The sequence below is a fragment of the Sinocyclocheilus grahami genome, unplaced genomic scaffold (assembly GCF_001515645.1).
Source record: "Sinocyclocheilus grahami isolate Dianchi unplaced genomic scaffold, SAMN03320097.WGS_v1.1 scaffold255.1, whole genome shotgun sequence".
NCBI classification, from domain to species: Eukaryota; Metazoa; Chordata; class Actinopteri; order Cypriniformes; family Cyprinidae; genus Sinocyclocheilus; species Sinocyclocheilus grahami.
Window position 1 is genome coordinate 1,138,478 of NW_015505434.1, and position 9,684 is coordinate 1,148,161.

Sequence of the window (9,684 nt, forward strand, 5' to 3'; positions counted from 1 at the left end):
CCAATAGAAAACGTTCTTGATGCCAATTATTTCGACTGCCTCGTCAAACAGCCTCAATGCTACTTAAGTAATTTTTTCTTTATTGTTTTTTTTTTGTCTGCTACAGTGGATGACCACACAAATTCTAAGCCTTTTCCTGTAGGTATTTGCCAAACAGCAGACTGCTTTGTTTTGATGGATCGTATGGCATGTGTAATACAGACAGCTGAGTTCAAAATCCACCCTGGACACCAAAGGGCCAGGCTAAATTTTTAACAGCAGTTTTGCACAGTGCTGTAAAAATTGCACTTTTCTAAACAAAGTATCAGAACGCAATTCTATTCAATGCTCTAAAATGGAAGACATCCATAAGCTTTACTGCCCATTATGTTAGCGAGCTCTGAATAAATAATTTTTGATCCAAATACAGTTGAATTCATGTTCAAAACAGATAAACTGTAACATTGGTGGTAACATTGATTTTTGATGAGCACATTGCTTAGTTACTGGATAGATGGATTTATTTTAAGAATTTAGAATGTAGGAAACTTTAATTGGTGCTAAAAGAGTAATTTAGCATGTGTTTGGTTTAGTAACCAAACACCAATCGGCTGATGCCCATAAGCTCAATATGACCAAGTACTGGTTGATTAATTAGCTTGGCTAATATGTTGGTCTAAATAAACCAATTCTCCTTAGAATGTCATGAAAAACATGTGCAAAGCTCAAACTTGAGGTCCTAAAATTCTTTGATGATAGATGCATTTGAACAAAACTGCAGTCCATATTTTGTCCAGCCAACAGGATCTGATCAATAATTTCAATGTTATCCATCATAGATGTAGAATGCTCTCCCGCCTTCATTCATGCGAGAATAGCAGATAAGGGACAAGGATAAAAACGTGGCCTGTTAAGATAAGTCGAGGCAGGTACACAAAAATTTTCGAATGCAGCTGACCTTAGATATTTTAAAAGGAAACAAGTAGCAGCATTACTTTGATAGGTCAACCTTGAACTGCAAAGAGATAATTCTTCTTAAGTTTGTTCTCCTCTCTCTAACTTGCCCATTGAGAGGATTCAGATGAAACAAATTCTGTATTTAAGGCCAGTTTAGAAATGAAATGCAGCCTAGAAATAGAGCCATTAAAATATGGTAGACAGTTTCTTGGCCCCGCATAGTATCCTTATTTTATACTTGTATTCTTTGCTCTCATGGTATCATTTAGTTTTCTTCATGTAGATGCCCAGCATGCAGTCTAGTGGTATGTTGTATTTTAAGTGGAGCTTCTTTGCTTGTTAATAAAGCTCCTGCTCAACCAATTATCTTTTATGCTCTAGTGCCACTTGGTGGCAAGGAGTGGCCCGAGAGCCTGAGATAAAGTGAAACTGATCCTCAGGACCCGTTTTGATAGAATGAATTCAAATGGAATGTCCATTGGGCAACATCCTTTTGTCCGTCTGCCTTGGAACACCATGTATTCATCATGTAGAAGAACATGGCTGCTGCTCTTCGATGCTCAGTTGTGTGGGCAAGAGGAGTGCAACAGGGATCGCTCCCAGTTCCAATACCAGTATTTATAAATACTTAATACTTAGCATTCTGTTTGCCTAATCGCAAGGAGCAGCATTTTTTGTTTTAGCGTCATTGCGCATTAAACAAGACTGACTACCTTTTTAGCACTTCAAAAGATGCATGAAATTGCTCTTGATCTCTAGTTTGTAGCACTTACTTTTTTTTGGTCCGAAAAAAAAAAGACCAACTCGTTTTGCATTTAGCTTTGCGGGTTATTCTGCACAATCTATTTGCTTTATCGCTTGCTGTACTCTACAACTCAATAAGGCTCAAGTATCATTTTGTTTCTTTCTTATTTGGCACCCAGTAAACTTGTTATGTGCTGTATAAAGCTTTTTTATTACTTCATTGTTAAGGCTGTACAGGGTTGATTGTGACAATAACTGGTAATTAGATCATTTGTACTTTTTATTTTGTTTTGTATTTTGTTTTTCTTGGTTTTGCATTCTTTATGTTCAAATTGCCAGTTCTAAATGTAACAGGATTTTGAAAGTAAAGCTTACATCACATATTACCTTAAAGGTCTTGTTGTCTGTTTTATCAGTGCATGTTTTACTTTGATGTCCTCAGCTTTCATAACCTGTATTTGTTTTATTCAGGTACAAAATAAAAGTAGTTAAAATGTACAAAATATATAACAACACAGGAAGTGACATCAGTCCAAGGTGTCTCTACCAGGTAAGCTGGGATTTGTATGGAAGCCCATTTCTACCACATAAGGGGGAAAAAATGTTCCAAATAATTAAAAAAAATAAACTTAATAAAGTCTTTGGTGTATAAATATCTCATTTACACTGATTAGCCACAACATTAAAACTACCTGCCTAATATCATGTGTGTCCCCCATGTGCTTCCCAAACAGCTCTGATGTATCTAATGTGTCCTGTGATATCTGGCACCAAGATGTTAGCAGCAGATCCTTTAAGTCCTGCAGGTTGTGAGGTGGAGCCGACTGAATCTGTTGGTCCCCATCCCATAGATGCTCAATCGGATTGAGATCTGGGGAATTTGGAGGCCAAGGCAACACATTGAACTCTTTGTCATGTTCCTCAAACCATTCCTTAACAATTTTTGCAGCGTGGCAGGGTGCATTACCCTGCTGAAAGAGGCCACTGCCATCAGGGAACACCACTGCCATAAAGGGTTGTACGTATAAAATTTTTTTTAAAAACAATCTTTAGGTAGGTGATGCATGTCAAAGTAACATTCACTTGAAGGTCAGGACCCAAGGTTTCCCAGCAGAGCATAACACTGCTCCACTGGCCTTCTACCTCATTCCCAGTTTTTTTTAAAAAAGGTCTTAAAATGTCTTAATTGACCCTTCCACAAATTAAGTTCTTAAAAAGGTCTTTAATCAGAGCAGAACGACTCAAAAGTCATGGCATTAAATGTTGCATGCAATGCAATGCAAAAAAAAAAAATATATATATATATATATTCAGTATTTTGTCTTGTTTTCTAATACAAATATCTAAACATTCTTAAATCAAGATAAATTTGCTTGAGATGCAAAATTAAGTGAGTTTATGATTATAACAAGAATAAATATCTGCCAGAAAAGTCAGAAAAACAAGCTTAATTCAAAAAGAAAACAAGATAATTTTTCTGACCCACTGGCAGACATGTGTTCTTGTTTTAAGGATGTTATTTCTTGATTGATTCATGGTGATGCTTCCTGAGTTCATTATATTTGATACATTTCTCAAAAAAAATTATTATGATCTTTTCTTATCTTCCTATGTCATTTTGAGTCTCCAGTAAATGCATGTTGACAAAAATGCGGAATACTTTTTTCTTTACTTGTGGTCTTTTAAAAAGTCTTAAATTTACCTTCATAAAACCTGCAGAAACCCTGTATAGTGCATCCTGTTGCCATCTCTTCCCCAGGTAACAACGCCCACAAACCCAGCTATCCACCTGATCTAAAAGAAATGATTCATCAGACCAGGCAACCTTCTTGAATTGCTCCATGGTCCAATTCTGATGATCACATGCCCATTGTAGTCACTTCCGGCGGTGGACATGGGTCATTATTGGCATTCTGCGGCTATGCAACCCCATACTCAGCAAACTGCAACACACTGTTCTGACACCTTTCTATCATGGCCGTTAAAGCAATATGAGCTGCGGTAGCTCTGTGTGATCAAACCAGATGGCTAGCCTTCACTCCTCATGTGCATCAATGAGCCTTGGGCCCATGACCCTGACACCAGTTCACTCGTTGTAATTCCTTGAACCATTGTTGGTAGGTTTTACCAATGCATAACGGAAACACCCTACAAGACTTACTGTTTTGGAGATGCTCTAACCCAGTCATATATGCATCACTATTTGGCCCTTGTCAAAGTCACAAATGAGTCACACTAATTTTTCCTTCTTCCAACACATGAAATTCAAGACCTGACTGTTCACTTGCTGCCTAATTTATCCCAGCCCTTGACAAGGTGCCATTGTACACTCTAAAACAAAAGGTGCTTCAGCGGCTCTTTGGAGTGGTTAAGGTGCTATATAGCACCACTACCGTATAAAGAACTTGTTAAGCCCCTGTATGGTTCTTCAACGGTTCTTTAACTCTCTCTTAGTCTCTTAATTTAGTTGGGGAAAGGGTTAAAACAACATTAAAATACAGTCTATTTCTTGAAGATATAATTTTTTTTGCCTCCAAGTCCCCCATAAGGAAATATTCCAGGGCCCCCACATGAGACCTTTGACCTCAGAAAAAAAGGACCTCTCCACAAACAGCAACACCAACTTCACACATTACTAACCAGTTAGACTTTATTTCTGGAGTATCTAAAACAAAAGTTCTTTATTGAGAATTAAGGTTTAGATGTTTTTCTTACCGTTTTGGTGAATAGTGTTTGCTTTAGTTGCCTCTTGACCCTTGACTTTAATTTTAAGTTTAAAAGATAAGTTTATCTTTGGCTGTTACAATAGTGTTTATAAAGCACATATGTGGTGGCAAGGAACTTATAGTAAAATCATTTAATGCGTCTGAGTCTGGTTGCATTTTATCAAAATATGTAATTCTTTTATGAGTTTTATATTATTGCAGTTCTACGATACTACGTGACAATGTGAGAAAATTGTATAAACCACTTTTATAATTATGGGTTATAAAGAGGTTTCAATTCTGTCACTCACAGGCATGAAGAATCAGCATCTGAATCTCAGCAATGGTGACAAAATATTCGGATAATTTTGATATGATTTTTGAACATCACAAAACCGGGCAGTAAAAAGTCACAACAAAAATAAAAGCAAATAGTAAGAATAAAAGAAAATACTAAGACAATGCAGCTGCATAATGTATTCATGTCGCAATGCATGATGGGAGCCATGGATGAGTTATGATTGGTGCACCATTGTTGAGAAAAAGTGCTATATGGCACCTCTTATGGTTCTACATGGCACCATTTGACAAAGGTGCTATATAGCACCTGTAAAAATAGGTGCTAAACAGCATTAAAAGTGGTTCCCCTATGATTACAAGCAAAATAACCACTTTTAGTGCTATATAGCACCATTTTTTTAGAGTGTAACAATATAATCAATGTTGTTCACTTCATCTGTTGGTGGTTTTAATGTTGTGCCTGATCAGTGTACGTACCCCAGATACCTCTTAGACTTTGTCTTAGGTCACAAAACCTTCCTGAATTCCTGATTACAACAGGATCATGACTAACCCTTGGCATCCAAAAGAGAGGTTGCCTGTGCCTAAAAAAAGTGAAGCGCTCTCCACCTTAGTTTTGCCTTCAGCCATCCTGTGAGCGCTAGAGCGCTCCATCCAAGCCAAAGGTTGGTCCTGCCTAATGAAAACAGATGAAGCAGAGATAAAGTGTTTGCCGACATTAAGAGCTCCATTCATCACTGTTAGCCCCAGAGCTATGAAGCACCTTGGACGACATCTCTCCCTCTCAGGCTTGCTCCATAATGCTGGCGGAGGCAGGCAGTCTGTATGGATTTCCTCCCCTACTTCCATGTATACAGCCAGAGGTTTGATTGATTTATTACGAGTCATTCTGTCATGAGGTTAGCTAGGGTCTAAATTCCATTTGAAAAATGAATAACACACATGCAAAGAGAAAAAGTCTGCATAATGAACTAAAAGGTTGATATAGGGTCTTACAGAGTGCAACGGTGCTGCCCACTTTTTCAGCAGCCTTTGTCCCGGAAGTATTTTTCCCATAAGGATTTAAGCCATGAACTACACCAACCAACTAAGGTTAATCACAACATCAAACATTTGAAGGGGGAAAAAAAGTATTTGAAAATTGGACAAAATTGAAAAGGTACAAGACAAGACAATCTTTAATGAGATAAAAATTGCAGTATATATAGACCATTTCAACGGCTATTCGTTCAAGTAAGGAAGTGACGTCTTTGGTCCTTGGATGTTTCCGGTTAGTTCATTTGACAATATGTAGCACACATTTTATATCTGGTTAGTAAACTACGTTTTTGTAAGTGAATTATTACTGGATTAATTTGTATTCCTATATGTTCACTAGTTAAGTATGTTGAATCTAAATTTGAGCTAGCATTGTGGCTCCGTCATTGTTTTCATATGTAGATAGCTAGCGTTTTGATACGTTTGATTGTAAAAAGCAAGGGGTTATTTCCGTTTACATTTCTAAATATTCTGTGGGCTGTAATTAGGAAAGTAGCAGTTTACATCAGTTAGCTATCTATGAAACGTGTCGATTTTTACAAAGCTCATCGGTCTGAAAAAGCGAGGTGTGCTGTGATTGGCCAGCTATCCAGTGCGTTGTGATTGGCCGAATTCCTCAAGCGTGAGACAGAAATATTACGCCCCTCACCATACTGTTGATGTCGTGTCCTCAAGTGCTACTCTACACTGCTCAAAACTCACGTTTGAATCATCAGTGGCAAATCCTTTAAATGAAAATGTACTTACAGACTGTGAGTCAGAATTGCCAGCATTTTAGTCTAACGTTACTCTCCCAGGATCAGTAAACAGTCCTCCATAAAATGTGCTGCACACATCTGGATATTTGGGTTAAACTGTTCTGGAACAGTGTTGTAAATACAACTTAACCACTGATTTGTAGTCGTGTCCTCTTTTGGAAGACCAAACAAAGTAGTTTCGCTTTCACAACAAAAAAACACAGCGGCCTAGCGTGAGGGGAAGCCCCGGCTTAGCGTGCGCTGAGGCCGGGCTAGAGTGAGCTAAGGCGGCAGGGTTGAGAACGGCGCGCCTAGCGGATCTGACAAATAAGCGGCAACCACATGTGACGACCCCGGGCTGGACTCCACGGTGAAAGTTGATGTATTCTCTCAGCGACCAGCACAGATCAGCTCTAGGCATGACGAAGATGGACATCGTCCTCTTTTGGAAGACCAAACAAAGTAGTTTCGCTTTCACAACAAAAAAACACAGCGGCCTAGCGTGAGGGGAAGCCCCGGCTTAGCGTGCGCTGAGGCCGGGCTAGAGTGAGCTAAGGCGGCAGGGTTGAGAACGGCGCGCCTAGCGGATCTGACAAATAAGCGGCAACCACATGTGACGACCCCGGGCTGGACTCCACGGTGAAAGTTGATGTATTCTCTCAGCGACCAGCACAGATCAGCTCTAGGCATGACGAAGATGGACATCGTCCTCTTTTGGAAGACCAAACAAAGTTTCGCGTTCACAACGAAGCACACAGCATCTTCACAACATGACTGCAGCGTCAACAATACTACAGCGAGAATAAAAGTTATGCCTTCTTTTTTTGCGTGAACATTTGGGCGGCGTTATGCAAATCTTCCCACATTGCGACGTAGATATGTGGGGGCGTGTTAGAACGAGCCGTTTTAGGTAGGCGTGGCTGACTCTGAACTTTTATAAAGAATATCTCTTTGGATTTGAGACTTTAGTCTTTGCAACTTTACAGATCTTCTTTATGCACCAAGAGCCTGTAACACTCCAAAGAGAAAGGAAAACTTGAAATCGCATCACATGACCCCTTTAATACAATTAAAAAAAATTTTGTTTTCATCATTCATCAAAATGCTCTTGGCATTTGCTCATAATGTTCATAATCTACACTGCATAAAATTATTTTCTTACTCGAAGCTGGTATGATTAGCTGGACCACTTTTGCAGCAAAATACTCAGGGAAACTAAACCCTCTGTCAGCCATGACTATGTCTCATTCGACTTCGACTGACCCAGTGTACTCTCTTGGAGGTGCTTACAATTCAGTTCACTAAAGTAAGCAGGGATGCTAGCATGAGTTTATCTTGCATATGAAACGTAGTGCAGTAAAAAGTACAATATTATGCTTTGGAATGTTGTGAAGTAAAGTTTTCTAAAGAAAAACACTGATAAAGTACAGACATCGGAAAGTACTTTTACAGCAGAGTAAAAAATACTTCACTACTGTCTGCGTCTGCCTCTGCCTATATGATTTTCAAGGATATTAACACTCTCATCAAACAAATGTGTAAGGGGCTTTGGCAAGTTTGTTGCATTTACAGTGCTGTCAGTACAAGGTGTTTCATTCTGAACCACTGCTTGTGATTCCTTATGAGATTCTGCCTCAGCTGTAGTGAGAATATCAACCCTGTCTGTTCTCTCCTGCTCTCCCTCAGATGCAGTGTCTGTGTCACTACCAAAAGTCATAGGGGTAAACAGCGACAGTCTGGGATCTCATTCTGAAATGGGAATCACATTTAAGTCATAATCAAATTTATTTATGTAGCACATCATATATAATTTCCAAAAAATTTAGCAACACATTTTTACAGTTAATCCAGTTATGTACAATGTCAAAATCATTACTACTTCTCTATGACCTGCTCTGCCCTTACAAAGTTTATATTTGACAGTTCATGTCATATAAACACACACACACTATATATATATATATATATATATATAAAAAAAACAAACAAGCTTGTGTGTGTTCATGTATGTATGCAAAACACATGGAATATGTTCCTATATGCAGAGGCGGACAGTAGTGAAGTATTTTTATTTTACTCAAGTAAATTAAAAAAAGTATCTAGTTTATCAGTGTTTTTCTTTGAAAAACTTTACTTCACTACATTCCAAAGCATAATGTCATACTTTTTACTGCACTTAATTTCATAACAAAAGTTGTTGTTTGTTTTACCTTTAATACTTAAGAACATTAAAAATTTAGTATTTTCTTGTACTCAAGTAAATCTTTGAATTACTTTTACTTGAGTAAAAGTAAGAAAGTAATTGATTTCTAATGTAATTACGTAATAAATTATATTTAATATGAAACGTAGTGGAGTAAAAAGTACAATATTATGCTTTGGAATGTTGTGAAGTAAAGTTTTCTAAAGAAAAACACTGATAAAGTACAGACATCGGAAAGCACTTTTACAGCAGAGTAAAAAATACTTCACTACTGTCTGCGTCTGCCTCTGCCTATATGATTTTCAAGGATATTAACACATCACATACATTGAAATATACATGGATTTAGTCACACACAAGTGCCACTATATCCATGTACATATATGGTTTTCATGGATAGCCACAAACATTGATATGATTCATGTGTTTTGCATACATTGCAATTAATTTATCTTGTTTCTGCAAATGTTTTCCTTACCTTCAAGGACTTAAAAAGCTTGCTTGGTGAGACTGGTGTGACTACAGTGGATGTGATGGGATCCCTACTCTGAATTGCTCTTTGTCTGACAGGTTTGGAAAAGTCTATGTCTGCCACTGGTTTTGGATCAATCTAAAACAAAGTGGGATTATAAACTGACTAATCTCCAAGTATCTACTTTTATCTAAAACCAACAACACGTGATGAATTAGAATGTAATATTAATTAGATAAAAAATACACGTTAGCCAACATTGAATTGCATGCACCTTCTAGTTTATTCGTGACCACACACAGGGCTCTGATGTCACAGATGGAGCATTCAAACCCTCTCTCACACAGTTCCACCGCAACATGGCTACACACTTCACCTAATCTATCCACAAACATTTCAAAATTTATGGAATAATTATGTATGCAATAAGTTATGACGTAACACAACAATTAATTTAATAGAATTCAGTTAGCAATGTAATTTATTATTAGCATAGACATACAGATTTACCCAGCCATGCAAGTGCAATGCCCACTAATAACCTCCGCG

General features: G+C 37.9%; 1 pseudogene; it reads right to left on the bottom strand.

The window, feature by feature from the left end:
- Window positions 1-8,173: 8,173 nt before the first annotated feature.
- LOC107598762 (RNA exonuclease 1 homolog) overlaps window positions 8,174-9,684 on the bottom strand; it is a 16,571-nt pseudogene continuing 15,060 nt past the window's right edge.